This window comes from Dasypus novemcinctus, chromosome 23 (genome assembly GCF_030445035.2).
Source record: "Dasypus novemcinctus isolate mDasNov1 chromosome 23, mDasNov1.1.hap2, whole genome shotgun sequence".
Taxonomy (NCBI): Eukaryota; Metazoa; Chordata; class Mammalia; order Cingulata; family Dasypodidae; genus Dasypus; species Dasypus novemcinctus.
In genome coordinates, this window is record NC_080695.1 from 23,988,712 (window position 1) to 24,013,542 (window position 24,831).

The 24,831-nt window shown below is 47.9% G+C and overlaps 1 protein-coding gene across 1 annotated transcript in view; it reads right to left on the reverse strand.

The window, feature by feature from the left end:
- CALN1 (calneuron 1) overlaps positions 1-23,047 on the reverse strand; it is a 556,564-nt gene extending 533,517 nt beyond the window's left edge. The window contains exon 1 of the mRNA XM_071211181.1: positions 22,860-23,047. The gene's annotated coding sequence lies outside the window, so the exon portion shown is untranslated. The remainder of the gene's footprint in view (positions 1-22,859) is intronic.
- Between the last annotated feature and the right edge of the window lie 1,784 nt (positions 23,048-24,831).

Consider the following 24,831-nt stretch of genomic DNA (forward strand, 5'->3'; position numbering starts at 1 on the left):
TAAACCAGACCCATTTCATGGTATCTGCTTTCAGCAGCCTAAGGAATTAAAGCACATGGCAAGGACTCTAGGGAGTCAGGAGCACTATCTCTGACCTCTGGATGACCGTTTCTCTGTCATGAACCCTGGTCCCCAGTCCCTCCACCAGGTTCCCCTCCCTGGGATGAGGCACTGCCCTGGGGCTCCCTGTCTCCTGGCTGGATTCGGCCCCAGGCAATGACAGGTACCGTGTTGTCTGCAGCACGGCTTTGTGCTCCTGCACAGTCAGCCTCTGGACCTGGACCTGCTCCCATCACCACCCCCCACTCCATGGACCTGCTTTGGGAAAACCAAACTAGGACAACATTGCCCCACATTCCAAACCAAGCCCCAGGCCTCTGTCAAAGTCCTGTAGTCCCAGCCCCAGGAAAAGTTTCCATAACCAAACCAGTTATAGAAGAAAGAAATTCCCAGTGCCCCAAGACCTCCCTAAAAGATCCCCCTCCTTGGCTCCCCACCACCACCACCACCAAAAGAAACTCCCAAGATAAAATCATGGAGGTCATAACTCCAGGTCTAGGATTTCTTGGCAGGACAACATTCCGGGTGAGAATGTGGAACAGGACAGCTTCCAACCCTGCCCAGCTGCTTCCTGGGCACAGCTGGTTCTGCTTCTACCTGCTCCTTAAGAATGTTCCCTGAAGGCCATGCTGACTGGATGCCAGATCCCACCTGGTGTAGAGCAGTGTCCCATCTCCAGGCCTGGGGTGGGGAGAAGGGTTGCCTCATACATGGGCAGGGGTTAATGGCTGCTTTTTATCAGTAGGCATCCTGCAGGAGGTTGCTGAGGTAGGTTCTGCTACACACATATGTTCACACACATGTACACATGCATACACACATGCACATACATGTGCACACACCCCTTCCTTTTGCTTCCAGTCTCTGCTATCTCCAAGCCTTTTCTGGTTTTAAGAATCCCCTATTAAAATTAAAATACTCCTGAGAGCAATTAGGCTTTGGCTGCTAATGACTTAATTATCAGCTAATACCATATCTTCTCATCATTCTCACCAGGCAGAGAAGCAATGAGGTGCAAGGTTGATTCACGTGCTAGAGTAAGACGATGGAAGGATCCAGAATCAGGATGCATAGGACAGCCAGTAGGAGGGTCCGTGGGCCAACAGGGCTCCTAGAGGTTGTACCCACAACCAGCTGGGTCCTTAACCAGGGCTTAAAATTATGTGCTGAAATCAAAAGAGCAACCTGCTAAAGGGACCAACCCAATCAACCCCCAGATCACAATTGGGTGGAATGAGATCCAGAGAGGCAATGACTTCCAACGATCACACAGCTTCTCTCCAGGACAGAGGCCTTCTTGATGGTGGATCATGGACTCGGCCTCCAATTGCTGTGTTGGTGATGGGAGGACCCTCACACCAAGCTCCCTGTCCTCCCACCACTCTTGCCCTCACCCCAATCTGGGCAGCACAGGACTTAACAGACATAGCACAGAATAGCAGGGTTTGGAAATGTCCAGTCAAAACTGACAGCCTAGATAAATGAAGTCAGTGTTTGAGGGGAGGATGTCCTGAATTTCCCAGATAGTTGCATATCTTTTCCCAGGTTGACTGAGAGGCAGGAATGGGTGCTGGACAATGCACGCTTGTACCCCAGACTTCTCTGCCACTGGGCCCTTCTCTTCCAGGAGCATTTCTTTCCATTTGTGATGTGAATAGATGGCTTGGCACCTCACTGGTCATTTAATTTCCCCCACCCAGCACTTCTCCTCTTGCCTCCAAATATATGTCTTGAATTCCAGGTACCTAGGCCCCTTCTCTCAACTAGGGACCAGAGTCTAATTCATACTAGAGTGTGGTCCACTGCTGATGCATTGTGTTGTCTGCTTCATATTATGAAACAGTGTTTGTACATTAGAATGTCTTCAGGGACTGGGCGGTAATATAAAGAGACAAAGACCAGCCAAACGTCAAACAAGAGGTGGGGGAAGACAGCAGTGAAACAATTCACCTTGTCCAAAGGAATAGCCATGGCTCGCCACTAGCTGGTGGTTGCTATGGCCCAGCATTTCCAGATCTCATGTTTTAAGAGAAGTTGGAACTCCAGATCATTAAAATGATAGATCAGCTGATTTTTACATGTTGGCAACAACTTCGAAGTGTTTAAAAGGTTTTGTGAGAAAACAATAACAAAAGCAAAAACACAACAAAACAAGGTCACAACCACAACCACAACAGCAATAACAATACCAAATCTGTCGGTGGGCTGGGTCTGGCCCATGAGCCTCCAGTTCACTGCCTCATTTTAAAGAACCTGCAAAGACAATGCTGTGAGCCAAAGCAGTGGCTAAAATGATGAGGACTCGGGCAGTGGGATGAGCTGGTGACAGTGTCTGTGGATGTGGGGCACAGAACAGCCCCACGGGTCTTACTGTGGTGATAGTCTAGAGGTGCAATCAAGCTCTCCCCCAGGGCTACCTCTTGACTGGCAGTCACCCAGGTCCCTGTCCCTGGGCTCCACAGACAGCACACAAACAGCCTCCACCCCAGACTCAAAGTTGCTTTCGCTCTCTGGTGCTCACTATACTTCCCAGAGCTGATGCTCACAACAGGCCCCTCCGCCCCTACCCTTGACACTTTCCAACCTCCACCTGCAAGGTCAGCACCTGGCTGGGCACTGCGTTTGGCTATCTAGACTGGAATGGCACAGGGGGTGCCGGGCAGCAGGTGGATGCCTTGGGGAGCCAAGGGCACAGCCTTGGTCCAGTGCAAGTCAGCGCAAAGAGGCTCACTTGCCAAAATGTGCTGCAGGTGCCCAGCTCAGCTGCCAGAAGCAGGTTTGACTTCTCAAGGGTTCCCAGGAGACACCTGAATCTTAATCCAGACAAAGAAACCAAGAAACATACTCAATATTACAGCTGGAAAAGGGTCTAAGGGTACTGAGACAACAAGAGTTTGGTGCCCCTACCTCCTGTTCCTTTGGAGGATGTGGGCGATACACCCATGCAATGGGATTGGCAAATGTCCCCTCCCTCCACTCAGTGGACTCCAGAGCTGACCAGGCCTTGGCTCCTCAGAGAGGAGGGCTGGGGCCACCAGCTTTACAAGCCCCACTCAGTCTCTCCAACCCAAATGCTACAAAGAAAAAACATCGGACAACAAGATCAGGCTGCAGGAACCACAACTAGTTTGTGCAGACAAGCTTACTCAGGGCGGAAGGTAGTAAATGAGGACCTAAACCAAAAGTGGCAAGGAAATCAATTACAACCCCGCTGTGGCTTCCACTCTCGCTGGGGACCCAGCGCTCACTGCTCTGCTCTTAGTTACCAGCCGGCATCCTTTACCAGCTCTGGTTCCTAAGTGACTATTTAATCAGGCATTCTGCGTTTGAATGTATTCATTATATTTTAATATGATTATGCTCAATCCAGTAGACTGAAACAGATTTGTCCAGATATATAATTATTTTCTAAATGCTTATTATTTGTGGCGGCAGTGTTGGCAGAAGCTTTGAGAAAGGAGAGAAGCCCATTAGCCCTCCATGGCATGGTTCTGGGGTCTCAGCAATGGGTCTGGGATAACCCTCACCGCTCTGGGACACACCAGCCTGAGACGCAATCACAGTGGACTCACACTCTGAGTCCCCACTTGGGGTTCGGAGTTCCACCTGGGGCTCCTCCCGCTGCTTGGCTGATTTCCCCCATTCCTCCTCCTTGAAAGAGGGCCCTGTCTTGGGGAGGCCATTCCACTACACCCTAGGACTCTGGAGGATGGCAAGCTCCACATCCACCACTGTGTCCCCAGCTTCAGTCACAGGACTTGTAGTGGCCATTTTTCCACCACTTCTGGCCCTTCTGGGCCATCATCCTCCACAGCCTCTCTCCTTGCTCACATAGGGTTTGAAAGAGCTTTCCAAAGGGATTACAACTCTTTCCATCAACCCTGTCTGGATGGGCCTTCCAGTGGTTCAAGTTCTCTACAGCTCCATATAGTAACTTTACTGTCAGCCCCGGCCCACTGAGGACACCAAAAGGTCTCAGGAATGTCACCTAGTATCTGCCCAAGCTCTCTCTTCCTTAGCTGGAAGCCAGGTAGGGCAGTTGCCCTTCAGCTTTACCTCAGGCCCGTGTCTGGATCTCCTTAGGTGATCAAGTCGGGTTTAGGGCAGTGCTGGTTGTCCTTCTTAGCTCTGAGGGCATAACCCAGAGACCCCACTCTTTCCAGCTGGCTTTGGAGTCATCCCAGGACCTGCCTGACTATCCCAGAGCCCCGAGGGTGGACATGCAGATCCATGCAGTTTCGGGGCTCACCATGGGCCTGTTAGAGCCATGTGAAGGCATCACCAGAAAGAAAGTTGGTGTTGCCAGGCCATAAGATTCAGAACATGGCAAAGCCCAGGATGAAAGTTACCGGATGCACCCTAAACCCCAGACAATACCACCTCCTGCAAGCCCCAGCAGGTGCAGCCTTGGGCTGGGTAGGTGCTGGCTGAGAGGTTTCACTCACTTCAGACTGAGACCTAAACTTCAGAACTCTTTAACCCCCCAGTCCCCTTGGGTGGGTGAGCAAAGGACACAGAGACGGGGGAAGACAGCATTCTCCTATCCACCTGGTCCCAGTGATAAGGGAATTAAGGTTTCAAAACTCCCAGCACAGGCAATAGTGCTTCAGCAGTTGACTGGCTCAGGGCAGATTTATTTCCCTGGAATTGCTGGGTATAGAAACCCAGGCTGGCTCCTATTGAACTTTCATTTTTGCCCAGTGTCCTTCAGAGCAGGCACTTGTCTGGAAACTTTCCTGAGTCCAGACCCCTGAGCCAGCCGTTATTTGCATAAGGAGCTGTCCCAAGGGCCCACGTTGCCTCTGGCTTCTCTCCCTGGAGGATGCCACCCCTCCACTCTCCCAAGATGCCCGCACTCTCTGAAGACTGATTACAAACCCATTTCCCTCCTGCTCAGTCTCTGTTAGCTTCTCTCTCTCCCCTTCAGGAGTCCTTAAACATAGAGTGCTGTGCTTTCAGCTCACCCTTAAAACACTCCCTTCTGTGGTAGATTGAATTCTGAACCCCAATTTAGACACGTGCTTAATCTTAATCTCCATTCCTGTGGGTGTGAACCCATTGAAATATGATCTTTTGAAGATGTTATTTTAGTTAAGGTATGGCCCAAATGAATGAGGGTGGGTTTTTTTTTTAAGGACTTGTATTTTTTTTTAAAGATTTATTCATTTATTTTATTTCTTGTCCCTTCCCCCTCCACCCACCCCCCGCCCCAGTTGTCTGTTCTCTGTAGCTATCTGCTGCGTGTTCTTCTTTGTCCACTTCTGTTGTTGTCAGCAGCACGGGAATCTGCATCTTTTTTTGTTGTGTCATCTTGTTGTGTCAGCTCTCCGTGTGGGTGGCACCATTCTTAGGCAGGCTGCCCTTTCTTTCGCGCTGGGTGGCTCTCCTTATGGGACGCACTCCTTGAGCATGGGGCTCCCCTACGTGGGGGACACCCCTGCGTGACACGGCACTCCTTATGTGCATCAGCACTGCGCATGGGCCAGCTCCACACGGGTCAAGGAGGCCCGGGGTTTGAACCGCGGGCCTCCCATGTGGTAGATGGATGCCCTAACCACTCGGCCAAGTCCACTTCTCAACAGTGGGTTTAAAATTGGATTCCTGGAGACTTTTTAAAAAAAAAACCCAGCAGAGAAAGGAGAGGACTCAGCCATGCCAGAGGTGCAGACACAAGCAAACTCCCGGGGATTGCCTGCAGAAAGCACCAGAACTCCACAGTCTTCAAGGTTGAAAGCCAGCCTTGCCAATACCTAGATGTTGGACTTCTCCTAGCCTCCAATCTGTGAGCCAGTAAATTCCTGTTGTTTAAGCCAGCGCATTGTGTGGTATTTCTGATTGCAGTTGGAAAACTAAAACACTTCCCAACAGTTCCCTTTTTATAATTTCTTTATGCATTTATCATTTATCTTATCTAAGCCACAGTATTTAGACATACGAAGTTTCATCTTGGAGTTATCTATTATCTTAATCATTTCTTTCCTTCTTTCTTCCATTCTTTATTCCTTCCTTCCTTTCTTCCTTCCTTCCTCCCTCCCTCCCTTCTTTCCTTCCTTTCCTCCTTCCTTCATTCCTTCTTCATTTTTTAACCTTTCTCTTTTTAACTAATCTTGTTAGCTTCTAACACTTTATCTTCGACACTAAACCTCACCAATTTCATCTTATTATTTTTAACACCTGATCTTTATTTCTACTGGGCGTTTTGTTCTCAAGAATTTACACTTGAATTTCATTCCTTTTCTCCTTAATCCCTCTTATTTTTCTTTCAGTTACACAGTACAGTTTTCCTACTTTCTACCATCTGTAAATCCTTGTCTATTTCCCTTCATTCCTCTTTTCTTCCTTTCTGTTTTTCCCAGTAGCCAGCAGGAAGCCGGCCCCAGGTGGGAACTGCCCACACCACACAGAGGCTTCCTTCCTTCTGGGCTCTTCCAGCAGCTGCCTCTGGCTCTTCCCAACAGTTCTCCAGGCCGTCCAAGACTGGTCTCCAAACATCTTCACCCTTAGGAGGCCCCTGAGACAGCATCCTGGGACACGGCCCAATGATTTCTTCCCCACAAGCAATACATGTGCTCTAAGGAAGTGGTCTTGCAACCTTCTGTCCCACCCTACCTGGTGTTCCAGAAGAAGGCCTCCAGGGCCTCTGGAAAATACATGCATCAAGATCTGTGTCCTACTGCCAGCTGGGGGGAGATGGGGGTCCTGGCTTCCTGCCCCCAAACAGGAGGCCAGCAAGCATGGTGGTCTCTTGATAAGGGCAGCTGAGAGGAAGCAGCCCTGGCCTCTGAAGGTGTGTTGAATTCCAGAAGGAGACCCCAGTGTAGTTGGATTTTAAGAGGTGTTTCTGGTATTCCCCCAGCTTCCTCTTCTCCATGTACAAATTAAATGCTGACCCCTACCTCCAACAGCACCCCTAAGGTAGAAACCTGGCTATTTAGTGTGGTGCTAACACCTGGGGCTTTTCTAGTTTTAGACTATTTCAAAGTTCAAACTTTCTAGAATTGGGGGCTAAAACCTTCAATGCCCTGACCTCATGGGAAGACCCATTTTGGACACCTTAGACACCACGTCCCCCTCCCCTGGCATTTTAGAACCTTCTCGCTTCCAAACCATGGGCCCAGATCCCCTGCAAAAACATGAAAGTGGTGCCAAATGAGATTTTGTTTTTCCCTCCTTCTTATTTTCTGCCATTAGAACTGGAGGCTTGTCCTAGAGGAACTGCAGTGCTCCCAGGACCCAGGCAAGCCCGGAGCTGAGCCCACCGTGGAGGATTCTCTCTCAGGGATAGTAAATTCCCTGCACAGTGACTGCATCAACCTGCAGGCTCCAGCTCTCTCTCGCTGGCTGGCACTTCTTCCTGAGGTAGGTTGAACTATGGACCCCAGTGGGCACATGTGCTTCATCTGTGTCCCTGTGAGTGTGAACCCCGTGTGTATAGGCCCTTGGGAGGATGTTCTTTTTCGTTACAACCAACTAAAGCTGGATGAGCCTTGATCTGGATTTTAGAGGCCTGATAGAGAGAAGAAACAGGAAGCCAGCCTCAGGCAAGGCCACAAGGAGAAGCCGGATGTTAGCAGGAGAGAAAAGAGAGGACATGACCATGTGATGGAAAAGCCAAGGAACCCCAAGGATTGCCAGCAACCAGCCCCAGAACGCTGCAGTCTTTGGGTAGGAAGTAAGCCTTGCTTTTAGCTTGATTTTGGACCTCTAGGTTCTGAAAAGGTGAGCCAATTAATTCCTGTTGCTTGAAGCAAAACCAGCCTTCTGTGGTATTTGTCCTAGCTGCTCGGGTAAACTAAGACACCCCCCCCCCCCCCCCGCCATTAGCACTGATGTTACAAGAGGACCTCAGAGAGAAGGAGCTCTCCGTTGCTCTCCATCATACCTGCACAGCATGACTGCAGGCTCCTCCTGAAGCTTCTACCAAGGACTTCAAGCCACAGGTCCACATGGCTGACACCATTCTCCCACATTGTCTACCTCATTGACCAGTAGTTCCTGCACAGCTCCAAGCACCTCCTCGTCTGCATGACTCTGTTCATATAAGTTCTTTCTAGTGGTTTGCACATCCTTAACTATAAAAAGTAATATGGATCGCCAATATTGTGACAGCCAACTTTCATCAAATGCTCCTATAGCCAAGTCCTCTTGTGCCCTTCATAGCCCATCAGCTCATTGAGTATCTCATCTAACCCTCGCAGCCACCCTGTGAAGTTGGAGGGCTCATATTGTTTCCTATAGACGATGAAGAAGGGGGTATAAAGGTTGGATCATGTGGCTAATGATGGAAGCTAGAAAGTGGCAGAGCCAGACTGGAATCCAGGCCTGTCTGTACACAGAATCTGAAACTTTAGCCATCACACTGCCCTTTTCAACCTTAAGGAGACTGCTGTTTGCTGGTGTTGGGTGTTGAATTATGTTCTTAAATGAATTAAGAACATTTAGACATGTTCTTAATCTTAGTCCACATCCCTGTAGGTGAGAACCCCATTGTAAATAGGACCTTTTGAAGTGGCAAGCTGGACCAAGGTGGGTTTTAGTCCAGATTATTAGAAGCCTTATAAGGAAAAGGCCACAGAAAGAAGCCGGACATCAGTGGGAACCTGGGAGAGAAAGAAGAGGACATAACCATGTGATGGACAGCCAAGGAACCTCAAGGATTATGGCAAGCCAGTACCAGAATGCTACTGAGCCCAGAAGGAAGGAGGTCTTCCAGCCACCCAAACCATGAGACAATGAATTCCGGTGGTTTAATCCCAAACCAGTTAGTGGTATTTGTGATAGCAGCTCAGGCAAACTGAGACAGTTGGTGTGGCAGTTTGAGATTATTTATGAATTCCAAAAAGAGAGATTATGTTTGTAAACTGGTCTGTTCCACTGAGTGTGATCCCCTTTGATAGTATTAGATTCAGGTGAGATGAGTTTGATTAAATTTTGTTAAGATTAGGGCTTTGATTTGACCATGTCAGTAGGGTGTAACTCAGGTTAGGTTCCTCCCCTCCTTGGTAGGCTATATAAACAGACACTCACTCAAGAAGACACACAGAAGAAAATACGGAAGAGGAGAGATCTTGATCATTTAGGTCCTGTTATGTGACAGAAAGGAGAAGGCTCAAACAGCTAAAGCCCCGGGAAGAGAGATGAGCCCTATGCCAGCCTACAGATGAGATTGGAAGAAGCTGGGCCCACAGAGGCTTAAAAGGAAAGAGGAAGAAGAAACCAGGCAGAGGTTGCCCGCCATCTTGCTTCAGCATGTGGCAACAGACTTTGGTGAGGAAGTAACCTTGAGTTGGACTCTTTAGGGCTTTGTAACTGTAAGCTTTTACCCCAAATAAATATCCTTTTTAAAAGCCAACAGATTTCTGGTACTTTGCATCAGTATCCCTTTGGCTGACTAATACAGTTGGCTTTGGGGAAGAAATTTCAATAATCGCCACACTCATCCTCCTGCTTCCAGGGTGTCCTCTGAGGGAGCCACATACGTAAAGAACCATAGCTAAGAAGGAACAAAATGCCTCCGACTAAATGCAATTCACTGGCCGCTGAGGCTTAGACTTTAAACCTGGAGGGATTTTCTGCTATTGTCATCCAGAAAGGGAAATGGCAGGATAGGTGGCCCAGGCTTGAGTTCACTTACCCCAGGGGCTGCAGGACCAGAAGAGGACAAGGAGGGTCAGACCCAGCCCAGCCTGGTAAGGCTTGTTAGCTCACTGGATGCCTGCTTGTTTTCTACTTGGAGAATCATAAACCCAAACCTCCCAAGCCAGGCTCCACAAGAGACTTAGTCAGGACCAGGTGGGACTGTGCTGGGACCACCGGGCTGTGAGGATCACTCTGAGGAGTGTTCTCTTAGAAACAGCTGCCAACCTCACCTTGGTCTTTGGTTCTGTGGAGAGTAACCAGTTGTGAGTTAAGGTCAGCCCTGAGCCCTGGCGACTGCTGCTCGTTCTGAGTCCCAACTGCTGAGTGAGGCTCCTCAACTGCAGTAGGGCCTGTTGCCTCAGCCTCCATCCTCCCCCCCAGACCACCACCTCAGCTCCCCATTTGGCTCCTGCTTTCCATTTCTGCCTATTCTCCCCAGAGCCAGAGAGATCTCTGATAGGCAACAACTAGATCGCATCACTGCCTTGCTTAAAACCCTCCAGTCATTTCTCACCACATTCAGAATAAATGCAAATGCCTTGCTGTGCTGTACAAAGCCCTGTGTGCTCTGACTGCTGCCTCCTCTCTGATCACCTTCGCTCCTGATCCCCCTGCCTCATCCCTGGCTTCCAACACACCAAGCTCATTCTGGCTTCAGCATCTTTATATTTGCTGTGCCCACAGAAGTACCCGTGCCCCAGACCCATGCATGTCTGTCTTCTCATCATTAGGTCTCAGCTCAATGCCACCTCCTAAGAGAGGCCCTTCTCGAATATTCAGCTGAAGTACCCCCTCCACATACACACCAACATGACACTCTGTCCTATATTTTTTATCAGCACACGTATCACTATCTGGAATGATCTCATTTGTTTATTTGCTTAGTTTTAGAGTTCTACTTCTAATAATAGCAATTAAAAACTCTGGACAACATGTGAAAATCAATGTTCAAATGGTACTGAAGAATGGCGAAACACAGGAAGAAACAGAAGAGGGGTTGATATTTCGAAATGGGAATGGCACTGAGTAATTTCCCATTTTTATGGCTTTTTATTGAAGGGTAGGCCCCAGTCAGGGCCATGTGAGCCTAAAATCCTGAATTCTACTGTTAGGGAACCAGACAATAGTGTTCAGAGCAGTGCTAGCTGGAAAATGAGAGGGGAAACACTAGAAAGAAGAGTCAGAGGGGGGAGATCCAAATTCTGTGTATAAACTCTTCCCAAACATCAGGTTGACCCCAAACTACACATATGTGGAGCAGACTCCAAGCAACCCAGGTGAGCCCAGGAGAATTGAATAGGTATTTCAGCTGCTGCCCAGCCAAGTTAAATTCCTGCTAAAGCAAAAATGCAAGCAAACACTCTTCAGATAAACATAACAGAATCCAGCATCTCTACAACAAACCATTCATAAAAGCCAGAATATAATTCAAAATTACTGACATACAAAGAAATAGGAAAATGTGATCCATACTTAAGAGAAAAGGCAATCAATGGACACCAACTTCAAGGTGACTCAGCTACTGGAATAAGCTCAAGGTCAAAAAGGAAAATAATTTGCTAGGTTTTAATTGTCTGTCTTTCAATACTAAAATGTGAGCTCTGTAAGAGCAGGACCCTAATCTGTTTTGTTTTTTGCTATGTCCTCAGCAGCTCACATAGCAAATGGCAAGTAGAAAGTACCCAAAAATATGAATATAGTATCAAATAGTACTGTATTTTTCCCTCCTTTTTATTTTCTACCTTTATAACTTTAGGTCCCTCTTAGATGAACTGAACATTGACAGAAAACAGAGCGATCATTATTCCCTTTGGAACAGAGGGCATGGTTTTATGGTCATGAATTAGTAGTAGCTGTTATAGACAAGGGGCTTTGATCTTTAATTATTACCAAAGAAAATGTGTGCCAATAAGCTATCCTAAAATCCAATGTCATCATTTTTCAGAAAACATTCTTTGTCTTTTAACTGGTTTAGAGTAAAAAATATGTATATAAAGTTAACTCATTCCAGGACACAGGTGGCCAATCCTTATCAGAGAATATGCCAGGAAATTATTATGTCTAACATTAAACCTTCCATGAAGGCATAATGATTTTGTGGGTTCTTTTTTTTTTTTATGGGGAGATTAATCACTGAGGTAGATGTTTAGTTCACCTCCTTAAATTTTTTATGCCATGATCAAAGTTTAGGGACTTATTAGACCCTTTGTCTGGACTACACATGGGATCCCAAATTCTCCTTGAGGAATTTCTTGGCCCTGATCACACGCAGGATGATATTCAGAATGCCTAACAACCTATAGGGTATAGGCACTGACCAATCTAAATGGAGGCTAGTTGAGCGCCAGCCAATCAGAACAGACGCCAGCTCTAATGAACTGATCTGGCGCTAGCTGCATCCTGAGTAGCTTTCTGCTCAGGAAGGTGTCCTGGTCACCTCTTCTGTTTTTATAACTGGATTCAGTGCCACCTCCAGCTCTACCAACTGTTAAAGCATATGGGATTGTTCCTAACCAGCAGTCTAGGGGAACTGGCCTCCAAGTACTTGTCAAGGAGAATTACTCAAAATCCATCGCTCATACTGTTGAGAAAACAACTGCCCATGGGGTTCAGTCAATCCATTTTTGTGAACCATGCTTTTTCAGCTCTTATTAGTAGTGGGAGGTCCCTTTCTTCAAGTAAAATCTTATGAGGAGGGAAGCAGATATGGCTCAAGCAATTGAGATCCTGCCTACCACATGGGAGGTACCAGGTTCAGTACAAGCAGGACAGCAAGCTGACACAACAGACAGGCACAACAAGTTGACACGACAAGATGATACAACAAGAGACAGGAGAACACATAATGCAAGACACAACAAAGCAGGGAGCAGAGGTACCTCAGACAAATAGGTGCCTCTCTCCCACATGGGAGATGCCGGGTTTGCTTCCCAGTTCCTCCTGAAAAGATGATGAGCACACAACAAAACAGACACAGCAAATGCAAACAATGAGGGGGTGGGGAGAAATAAATTAATTAATCTCTAAAAAAAATCTTAAGAGGAACCCCAATATGGAAAATGACAGAAACAAAACTGTGGTTTACAGTATTCAGAACCTGCCTAGTCTGTGCAGTCCCCATTCTTTACCATCCCACTACCACAAACATGCAAGTGCACACACACACATCTGATGCCGCTCCATGGAAACACTCATGGGGGATGGCTGGAAGGAAGTGCAGCTAATCACAGACCATCTAAATTCTAAGATAAAGCCAGCCCTTCAGAGAGAGTTTTGGGACAGTTCTGTATTTTTCCCTAGCCACCTACCCCACCCCCATCTTGAGGAAAGTTCCAAGAGTCAGACCTATTAAACTCCTTGCCATATGGACTGGAAGGTGCTCAGGACCCTGCTGGTTACGTTGTACCATGTCCTCTCTTTGAGAACCATGGGGCATCTTTCTCTTTGCCTTCAGTGCCGGGAATAGCTGTGCCTCTCCTGAGCAGCGGGTTGGCTCTGCTCACATGGATGCTGGGTCTGTAATAAGGGACTGTGTCTCCCTCTCTGTGCTGGCTGAGGGAAAGCCCAGTGCCACTCTGAAATTCCCCCGCTAGCAAATGGACTGTGTCGGATGTCATGAATTTTGGGTCTTAATTACTTTCAACTCCGTCCTTGCTTTCCCAGTCTTGTTTTCCCTTTGCCTTATTTTCTTTGTCCATTTATTTTCCATTTAATTGTCTTGCAGTTGATAGCCAGCTTTGCAAACCACCTTGCAGCCTTTCTGGAACAAGGTGAAGAATATAAAAATGAATCCCAAATGCTGGGTTTCTGCAGCGCACCGGAGTTTTCTTGAGCTGGCTATTTTATGATGTACTTCAGCAAGTACTTGCTCTCACATCAGCAATTTCACTATCTTAAAACTAGGAAATCACACTGCCTGGCCACAAAGACAGTGCTGATGAACTAATTAGATTGCACTTTATTACATATTCACATAATCGTGTTATCTTCCATGTATTGGCACAACCATGCCAAGGGAAGATGGGAAAGGAATAAACCCATGATTCCATTTGAATCAAGTGTTTGTTTCTCTCCCTCCACCCCCGTGAATTTTCCTTAGGTTTTAATGGGGCAGAGGAAAGCAAAGGGAGAATCCAAGCAGTTGAACAATTTCATCGAAACTTTACATTTCTGCAGATGTCTTGAATTTCATTTTCCTCCAAATCAGCGGAGGGAGAAAGGAATTTTTGTAAGACAGTTTTTAAATTATGGGTCTCCCTTCCACTACCACCCCACCCAGGTGGCATACTTTGTATCCCAGGTTCAGAAAAATATAAAAGGATTCATTAAGGTCCAAACAAGAATACTACAGCCAAAAGAAAGCAGGAACTCCAGGAATTAGTCTGTTCCCCAGCTCTTAGCATGATGATGAACTCTGTGGTTCAGGCGTCAGCTGTGTTATATAAACAGGAACTAAACAGAAACAGGCTAGTAGAAAACCTCTCCCAGAGGGGACTGAAAAACCAAGGAGTTCTTCCATTCTGGTTCTGGGGTTTTCAGCTCTCCATGTACCACACAGATCACAGCAAGCCTGGGAGCTCCCCAAGATCAGAACCCAAGCCCCCAGTACCCCATATGGATACCTGCGGCTCCTGGCCCACCCTGGATGGGAAGCTACAGCATTGCCAGTGGACTTGGTGGGCACCCCAAGAGCAACTCCAGGGCATAGTGGCAGAGCTCAGTCACTCGAGCAAATCCTCAACCTTGGCATTTGAGAAACAGTCTGAGCTTTTCTTTTTCTCTTCTTCTCAGGCAGAGGCGTCTCAAGGCTCAGGTGAATTTCAAAACCTCGTGGGTCTCTGTGTGGCAATAAGGACCCTGGGCTAGTACACCAGGGAGGATGCCGCTATGGCTCCAAGGGGATGGGGCCAGGGTCAAGAGAGTGGCGTGGAACTTGGTTCAAAATGCAAACTTGGAGTCAGGGCTTTCCCTCTTTCCTAAAGAATCAGCAGAGCCTCTGTCTGCAACAGAGGAAACCACCTTCCTCCAATTTCCCGCAGAATCGAAAAGCAGGGAAACCACTCCCGGCTCATTTCCCCGCTGCTTTGGAGACAGCCCCACGACCAGCCACTCCGTCTAGAGAGCAGCCCTGGTGGAGCGGAGAAGCAGGCCCGTGGACAGGGTGGGAAGGAAGAGGGTGGGGTGTCCGCAGCCGCGCTCCTGGGCTCGAACCTTGAGTCCCAGGGTTAGGGGGGGTGAGTTCACTCTGGTGAGACGCAAGGCCCTGTTTATCCACGCCTCCCTCAGCCTGCCTGGACCTTTTTCAAGAGGACGGATGGGTTCCTCCCAGAAGGACGCGTGATTTGTAGCCCTCGAGTGCCTTGGGCAGCACCGCCCTAGAGAGGCCAGCATCATTCTCCGAGAATCTGTGAATTTGCTGCCCCATTTAGGACTCTGGAGAATTCCAGGAGCCAACTCTCGGCCTCCCTTTGACAGAGTCACTTTTCATCTTCCTTGGCTTCAGGCGCAGGCAAACGCACACAGGCAAAAATCAGTTAATAACTATGCACATTTTATAATAAATTTTCACAATTTAAGAGTGTGGTACAGCTTTATTATAGTTTTTATTTCACCACACTAATTCAGGGCGTAATAACCTGCCAGAGAACACAGAATTCATTTGACATATGCTCTGAGCTCCAAGATAATGGAATACACTGAAGACAAATCTTGGGGCACACCCAAGCCGGGAGCTCCTCCTTCCCTGGGGGAACGGGCGGGGGTGGCGATCTCAGCGCTGCTAGATGTGCAATGTCGCCTGTTAAATGCTTTCCAGCCCAGGTCTGAGTGGCGGGTTTCCCTGGGCACCGCTCCCCCTCCGTAGGGCGGGAGCGATGCTAAAGGACAGGCTGAGCTGTGTTTAACTCCAGCCTGGCCCTCCCGGATTAGCCTCAGAGCTCGGCCTGCCCCACTGCATTCTTTGGATCTTTCAGTGGCTAGAAAGTGGAACGATCTGGCAGGTGGCCACCCCACCTCATTCAGGCCTGCCCTGGGGGAAATGGGAGCGGGCCAAAGGAAATGCTTCTAGAGGCTCAGGCCTGGTCTAGCTTTTCTATACCCATGGCCTCTTTTCTCCTGCCTTCCCTGCCTCCCCAGCCTGCAGGGCCTCTCCAGCCCTGGTGCTCAACCACACCACCTGGGAGCCCAGTAGAAAGGCCAGTTTTCAGCCCCACCTCAGACTTAGCCAATCAGGGGCTCCTGGACTCAAGGTTTTAACAGGTGATTTTGACGCATGCTGAGATTTGAGAAACACTCCAGTTTGAGGCCTCACAGGGTGCGTTCTGGGAATGCCTGTGGATGCTACAGTCTGAGTAAAGAGGCTGGACAGGAGTCCAGAGGCCTGGGGCTTTGCTCTGCCTCTGTCTCTATCCTGCCAGGAAATGATGGGCCTCAGTTTCCTCATTTGGAACATAAGGAGAGAAGCTGGGTGCTTGCAGCCCTGGAATTCTGGGGACAAACAGCTGAAATAGTCAAGCAGATACCCCACAGGGTCCCTCTCGTTATGGGGAGATGTGAGTAGGTCATATTTTAGGGAAGGAGTTCTTAACAAGGGGTCCGTGAGCTTGAATTGAAATTCAAAAACACATTCTTGTGTTGGCGTGGGTGTGATGTATTTATTAAATAATACACAGTAGAATGTGGACTTAGTAAGGGGCCCATGGTTTTCACCTGACTGGCAAAGAGGTCCATGGAATAAAAAAGGTTAAGAACCTCCATTTTTAGGTATATGTTGATAAAGGCCAACTTAGCTTCCAAACAAAGGAGAACTGCAGTGACAAGAGGGGTCCATGAGCAGGAAAAGGTAAAGAGGGGGTGAAGTCAAGTTAGGCTGAGTTTTTAAGTGTGTGAATATAGGGAGAGAGTTTATCTAAGTCCTTGTTTCTTTAATTATCTTTGCCATCTCCTTTATCTTTCTCCTCTAGCTCTTGACAACCCACCTCCCCAAGAACACAATGAAGTCTCCTTCATCCTAGTGAAAATGAACTAAACCTTTCCTTGGTACAACAACCTCCTCTTCCTGCCACCCTCTGTCTCTCCTGCCCTTGGGAATGGATCTTCTGGAAATAGTGGTCTCCACTCAAAGGCATCACTGCAAAGCTCCAATTCCTTATCCTCCCTCAAACTGGCCTCTACCTCCCTCCCTCCAGGCAGCAGTGCTGGCCACCTCCTCCTTTCCAAATCCAAGGCCAGCCCTTACGTTGCTTGATCTCTCTGCATTTAACACCTCATCCTCTCCATCCTCCACCTTCTGAATAGCTCTTGTCAGGCCTTAGGTGATGCAAAATAAGTCCCACTCTTTGCCTTTTTAAACCTTAGTTAATAATTTTATATTTCACTATAAGCATACATACATTTGTATGCTATCCAAAATACATCATGGAAGTAGACAAGGTATAGTCCACCTAAGTGCTTACATGTCCTTTAAGTGAAACCCTTCAAGAATTAAATGCCAGGAAAACTTTTGTTGTCCTTGAGGAACTAGCATATCATCTCATGGTCAATAAAACCCAAAGATCAATTCCCAAAAAGTTTGAGATAGGCAAATCAATAATGTCAGTTCCTGGGGAGGGTACTGAATGATTGAATGGAAAGGAGGAAGAGGGGAAGGAAGGATAGTGGTGCAGATATTGTCCTGACTCTTGACTGGGGGCTGGATAGATAGGGTGTCCAGTTTGTAAAAATTTATTGGGTTGTATAATTATGTTATGAGCACTTTTTTTGCACATATATTAGACTTCTGTAAATTTTTTATAGGAATTCCCATTTTCCTTTGTCTGACCAGGAAGTTCTGATGAGAGTGTTGGTTCAATTATATTTTATAGAACGCTATGACCTTTATTTCTGTACCTTATTTTTTTTGCAGGGATTTCTGTCGGTTTTGTTCACTGCTCTATTCTAAATTGTGTTTTCCTTGGTACCAGTTTTTTTAATCCTCAGTTTATGATGATATATTTTCTTACACATGCACATATATTTGTGTGCTATCCAAAATGCTTTATGGAAATAGAGAAGGTATAGATAAACACTCTTTCAAGTCTCTTATCCCTCCACCATCTTCCATGCCTGGTGTATAGCAGTTATTCAACTTAATGTTGGAAGAAAGAAAAATTCTTCTGTAAAGGGAAAGAGAAAAATAGGGTAAGAGCTAAGGAGGACGTGGGGGAAGTCAAAGGAGGGTTCTTTAAAGATGAGAGATTTGAGCTGATTTATAGTGGGGTGGGAAGAAGGAACGAGCTACAAATGGGGAGAGCCATTTGTGCACCAGGGTCTCAGATGAAGAAAGGAAATGGGATGGAGGGGTGGAGTTCTGAACAGGAGAGGTGCCTCTTCTTCAGTCTCCTTAGTTGGTTTCTCCTCCTCTCCTTCACCTCTAAACACTTGCGGTGCCTGGGAATTCAGTCCTGGGTCCCCCCCATCCGTCCTCAGTCTCTGCATGATCTCATCTGATATCATCTCATCTGATATGGTTTCAAATACCATCTGGACTCTGAGTGACTCCCAAATCTGCATCCAGCCCTGGTCTCTTCCACGAACCTAAGACTGCCTACTCATCATCTCCACTGGGTTGTTCAACAGCCGCCTTGAAGTTAACATGAGAAACACTGAACTCCTGGTCTCCCAAACCTGCTCCACCTACAGTCTTCTCCATCTCAGGCCAAAGAAACTTGAGTCATCCTTGAATCATCTCTTTCTCTCACATAACTGTCTAATCCCTCAGCAAGTCACTTTGCCTCCACCCTCAAAAAAAAGTCCAGAATCCTAGCACTTTTCACACCTCCCCTGGCACCACCCTTGCCCGATACCATCGCCTCTTACTGGGATTCTGTGTTAGCCTCCTAGCTGGTCTCCTCACTTCCACCCTTGCCCACCAACAGTCTTTCCTCCACACAGAAGCTGGGAAGATCATTTTTAAATGTCCTCCTCTGCTCAGAATCCAGCACCAGCTCCCATCTCACTCAGAGTAAAAGCCAACATTCTTCCCTCAGCCTCCGCGACAGTCTTCATTCTCAAGTCACCTTTCCAGCACAGGCATCTCGTTCCATTCTGTTCAGGATTGCATGCACCCGTGGCCCGTCATGGCTCCTGCCCACCCCCACCCCCCATCCTCCTTCTCTGCTTCTTTCTCTCCATAGCATTAATCACCATCTAACATAACATTTGTAAATTTGCCTTTCTGGTGCTTATTTCCTCTCTTTCCCACTGGAAGAAAAACTCCACAAAGCAGGGATTTCTGTCTGTTTTGTTCACTGCTCTATCTCCAGTGCCTAGAATACAGCTTCGTATGTGATTGATGCTCAATATAGATTTGTTGGATTGCATTTTCTGAACGGATTCTCTGGCTTGAAAATCCTTCAGTGATGTTTCCTCTCCCTCAGAATGCAGGCCCCTTCTTTCCAAGCTTCTTTGGGGGTTTGGCCCCTGCCCACCTCTCCAGCCTCCTCTCTGGCCACATGGTCCTCCACATCCTCTCCATCACTCCCTACTGTAGCTCTTCCACCTCTGCCCTGTGCATGTGCCACTTCCTCTGCCTAGAATACTTCTCCAAAGCCCTCTCTTTTGGGACTCTGGGGGTCACCTACTTGAAAGAAGCCTTCCCTGAGCCTATGTCAAGGTGGGTCACAAGGTCCACTGGACTCGTGGCTCCCATAGCCTCCACCAGTCCATACTGTTCACTCATCTGTCCCCTTACTTGACAGCTGGGATGTTTGTCACTCCCATATCAGAAACCCCAGTCCTAGCTAGCGGAGACCTTCAATAAATGGTAGGTGGTAGTTATTATGTGATTATAATCTTCAATAAAAATTTTTTTTAGGCCAGTAAAAAAGAATTTATTGGGAAATGAAAGAAATGAACAGAGCTTCCTGAGAAATGGGAGAGAAGGATGGAAATACACACTGAGATTTGATACTAGCTCCTGTAGGCAGAGAGTGAACTTTGGCTTGTGTGGTCATGTTTTAAGCTATTAATTATTTCTCCCCTTGCTAATGCTAAGGGAAGGTGCCCCAGCTGTTATAGGTTACCCCATCAATGCTGGGGGCCAATGGTGAGACCTGTCAATAAGTATTTTTTTATCAATGACTCTCCCCAATAGGTACTAAGTATCTACACACAAGTTGATTAATTAATTGGCTTGTTGCACATACCAGAGTGAAAGCTTACGTAAGGGCCTCCTTCCACCTACAGTTGTTTCCCCTTTTCAGAGACAGTTCTGTTCTTCAGAGGATGAAAAAGAGGACAAAGCACATGCTAGGGGAAAGCAGAAGTTATCTCCGCATTCCTTAGCAATCAGATGGGCTTCAAAGCCCTTTGGAGTCCAGCGGCTGCTGGGACAGTGCCTATTGCAGGAGTTATTTTTTTTTATTACAGTTCAAATTTCCCTGCAAATGGATATATTTTAGTCCAAATTTATTACAGTCACAGGCTCCTGGATCTTTCTGGCTCAGCCATATTTCTTAAGTAAACTAAGTGAGAACTGGTTCCGCTTAGTCATTAAAAATCACCTATGCTGAAGGCTAAAGGTCTGCAGACCATTCATGTATTCATTTGACGTAGTTTCAGCTCCATGCCAGGCCCTATGCCAGCTGCCAGGGAGCTGTGATGACAAAGGAGAGGTCATCCCTGTCCTCTGGAGAGGGAAGTCACAATCCAGTGGGCAGTCAGTCATGGTGTCACTGTAGCTTTTTGGACTCTTCGACCCTTCTCATTAAGGTTTACTTCAAAAAAAGAAAAAGGAAAAAAGAAAAAGGTTTACTTCATTGAAGGCAGGTGCCTTCATTAGACGGACAGAGAAATATTTATTTTGTACCTGCTGTGTACACAGACTGTAGCTGAATTATCCCCTTTAATTCTGACAGTCTTATCCTACTATGAATGAAGAAACTGATGCTCCATAAGGTAGGATAACTGGTCCAAGGCCACACACAAGTTAGTGGTGGGCCCAAGATGTAAAGATGGACTGTCCTTTCCACTCCACCACCCTGTTCACCTGAGAGCCCACCAAGGCCATTAAAAGAACATCAACGGACCAGAAAACTGTACAAAGTTGATAGAGCCAAACAAACCCCTTTGGGATCTGTTTACAGCTCCTTAGAAGACAGCAGAATCCAGTAAATTAGAAAAACAAAACCTGCACTCACACACACAAATTCACCATCAAGTTGAGAAGGAAAACTGACACAGAGGAACGGTCTACTTACTGCCATTATTGCTAATGGGCCTCAGCAGGTTCAAGGGCACAGTGAGTGATGTCTAACCCAAGCCTATCGCTGCCATGGGAGGGAGTTTGTGAAGTCCAAGCTTTTTGGGGGCTCCCCCTACAAGTGGGAGAAGGGTGTTGACTTTTGAGCAATAATGCGTGGAGAGACAGAGGGTCTGTGACTTTTGCACCGCAGAGAAGAGCAGGGAGAGACACCCAAAGCTTTGGGAGGAGCTCCCAGGTTGCACCCTCTCCACTGATTCCTGTGCGCTCAGGGTAACAAGCCGACTGACTTACAGGCCACTTCCTTACTTAGATTCCCAGCTTCAAACAAAAGCCAGACCCTCCACAAAGCTCTTCAGGCCCAGCTGAAAGCAACGCCCCAGCAAAGAGCACCAAACCCATAAGGCGGCCTGCCCTTGGGCCTTCTCCTTCGTCCTGTGAGACAGAGGCTTCGGCATCTGCTTATTGTTTGCAGGAAACGTCTCTGCCTGGGTTCCTCTTTTGGAATCTTCAATGTATTGCACGAGTCCACTCATGGGCATGGCGATTGGGAAGTCCATTGTTTCATTTGTAGGCTTTGGGTAGTCGTTCCTAACCAGGGAGTTTCTGCCACGGCTGAGAATTTTATTATTCTGATGATACAAATTACATTGCACCCAAGTGTCTCAGAAACAGACATGCTGACTTCCACCCAAAGAAAGTTTCCATCCTTAACTGGGGGATTGGAAGGGATTTGACTACCCCTACCTTAACTACTGTCCACATAAACAGTTTAAGACACTGCAGACAATAACTTTTAGGGGAAACCCCTACCAGTGTGAACAGTTTATATGACCCACGTCCCTATCAAGTCTTGAGATATGATGTTAGGCTGCCAGTATGTTTGAAAGTCCCTGGAAAAATCAGTCAAAGTGTTTTCTCTAAGTTACTCTCCTTGGGGGGGGGGGGGGGTGTCCTAAGCCCATGGAAGCCCCTTCCCAAAGCTCCAGGGAACTGTTACTCAGGAAGAGGAAAATGGCTCCCTCTGCCAGGGCCTGGCTTTCAGGGACATCTGTGAAGTCCCGTCAAGCTGATTGAAAGGAAATCTTCCCTTTGGGGTGACTCCAGAAAAGCATTTTGCCCAGAAGGAAGCTGTGGGGGCGAAAACACATCAATGAAAGGTTTGCAGATAGCTGTTCTCTGGGCCCGAGTACAATTTACAAAATGCAATGTACAAAGAAGATAAATCTACCCCATCTCTCTGCCAGGCTAGAGCAGATTCCTGAATAAAAACAACTCTTTGCTACAGAATCTTAGGCTCAGTTAGAAGTGAGTTTCCTCAAAAGGCACAGGGGAAAGGGTTAAGAATTCCTGAAATCCGGCTGCAAGCATTTTCGTCCAGCAGCAGTCAAAGTAGAGGGGAGGGGAGACCAGGGGACAGGTGCCAGCAGGGTGTTCCTGCTGGGACGATCTACAAAGAGAAAGTTGGATGGAATGAGTTTTCCGATGACATGGGAAAGCAGCCGCAGAGCCATCTTCAGACCTAGTGGCGGGTCATTGATTTAAGAAGCCGTCAAGTCAGGGTTATGCCCTTTTAAGCGTCCCAGGGGGAAGGGCCCCAGCCAGGAGGAAATGGTTTTGCAGGAGCCAGAGCTTAAAGGAACACGTTGCCCCACTCCTCCAAACCACTTTGGCAGCTAGCTGAAGCCAGGGCCAAAACAAACACATCAGGAGCTACCTCCAGGTACCCCTCAGCCTTCCCCTTGCTCCAAAACCCAGGAAAACTTGGTTGATCTCAACTAAACACAAGCTGGGAAACTGGAAAAGAGGGAGAGGGGAAGCGGGAAAGAAGGGGGGTGGGGACAGGCAGCATCCATGCAGTCGGTTGTATTATTGATTTAGAGCCACACAAGCCCCAGAGTGCCATCGGCAAGAATCATACCTCCTGCTGAGCTCGGGGGCAATTCTCCAAGATCCATGGCTGGGAGTTCAGGAGAATCTCTCAGCTATCGTGAAGGAGCGGAGCACTGCAGCTCCTGAGAATGATGGACCAGGGCGAGCTTTAATTAACAGGGTCTGGTGCCTCTTCTTTTTTGGTAACTGAGCAGATTTAAAGGGCTAGAGTCCCCATTTGAAGGGTGCCCGTGCTGCTCCTTGCTGCTGCTCCTCCTGCTGCTGGAAAAGCCTCCTGCAGACCTCTCACTTCCGCGAGGAGACGGAGCCCAGGAAGGTGGGAACATGCAGGCAGGCAAGCTCTTGTGACTCTGGGTGGCATGGCTTGAGCTGGAACTGCAGGACCGTGGCCTCCTGGTGAGTGCCGTGGGGAAAGGGGTGGGCTTCTTGGGTGCAGGGAGACAACATGGCACACTCTCCTGGTAAGGGGGCCGGACCGGATGTGGAGGTGGTCTCTGCCTGCATGCCCTCTCCAGTGAGTGCTGCTTGTAGACCGCCACCAGGGAAGGTGCACGCGCACACACCTGCCCATGTGTGTGCACACTCAAAGGCACCTTCCCGACTCCCAGACATGAAGACATCTCGCCTGCAGCCAGACAGGTGCCCACCCACACACTTGCAGATAGCCGAGAGAGAGTAGTGACAAGTAGGACAGAGCTTGGCCAGGAGGGGCCACCTAGTAGGGAAAGGGGACCCTCATTTATGAAACCTTGTCTTGGGGGAGACCATAGAATCACCCCCCCATCACCAGCCTAGGGAGCTACAATGGAGTTGATTTTTCAGGGATGCTTCTTTAGCAAACACAGTAGCACCTTTTGTGGTATTTTTCTCTACTAAGTGCATGCTATAAATCCAACTGATTAGCGCTCAGTAGCCAGAGGACCTTAGGGTCTGTACCCTGGACTGAGTGCCAAGGGGTGTCCAGGGGGGAGCTGGGCTGTGGTGAAGGGGGTGAACCTCAGCTCCTGGTCCTGTGTCTGTTATGAGCAAGTGCATGACCCCTTCCCCTCTTGATCCTGGGAGTTCTAGTTTATTCAGTGGCAGGATTAATTCAGCCAGCAATGCTCTTAACAGAAAGGGTAAGGAAGAAGGGAGACACATGGACTTTGAGAAAGCATGTTCAGAGGTCAGAACTAGAAGCTTGACTGTATCTTCTTGGCAGATGGGATAGTACAACTGCAGAGGGCACGCACTAAAAAAAAATCTAGAGAAACTGTGCAGAATCACCAAGGGCCTCAGAGTTGACGAGGGATGGAGTGGGGCACACATTCTCCCTGCTCCCGGCCCCTCCTCTGAGATCTGAGACTGCATGGAGCCAGCTCAGGCCAAGGCCAGAAGGAGATGGCACTTTAGTTCCCAGCACAGCCTTAAGCAATATCACCCAGAAAGCACAGTCTTTCCCTGACTTCCCAGCAAACCTCTCTCCATGTCCTCTTTGTGCCTGCTTGTCAGGCTCTTCCCACCTTCATACCCCAAAGCCCTCACTTCACGTGGCAACAAAATCCTTGTCAGCAAAGAACCAGCTATCGCCCATGTATACATCAATGGAAGTGTAATTTCTCATCCTCCATGCATACTGCATCTTCTCCATCAAAGAAAGTGAAGAGAGAGAAATGGTGGGCTCAGGGATAGGGGATGGGGGGATATGTGTCCCACAGAGTCATAATTACAGAGCCCTTGGTAACTATTGGGTGTCTCTCCAAGTACAGTGGACTCTGGGTCAACAGAGCTGGCACAGCACATACCGACACACAAGAAGAACCACATATCAAGGAAGTGTCTAGAGGGGAGTTCCAACCACTCTTCCTGCCCCCAAATTCTTGGAGCCTTTTTCTGAGTTTTCATTAATAAAACCAAGCCCCAATTTTTTGAGGTTGGCAACAAAAAGAATCCTTACATAGGGGAGGAGCAGTGGCCTCGACATCACCTTTGCTCTAGTCCATTGGAGGACTCTCCCCAGG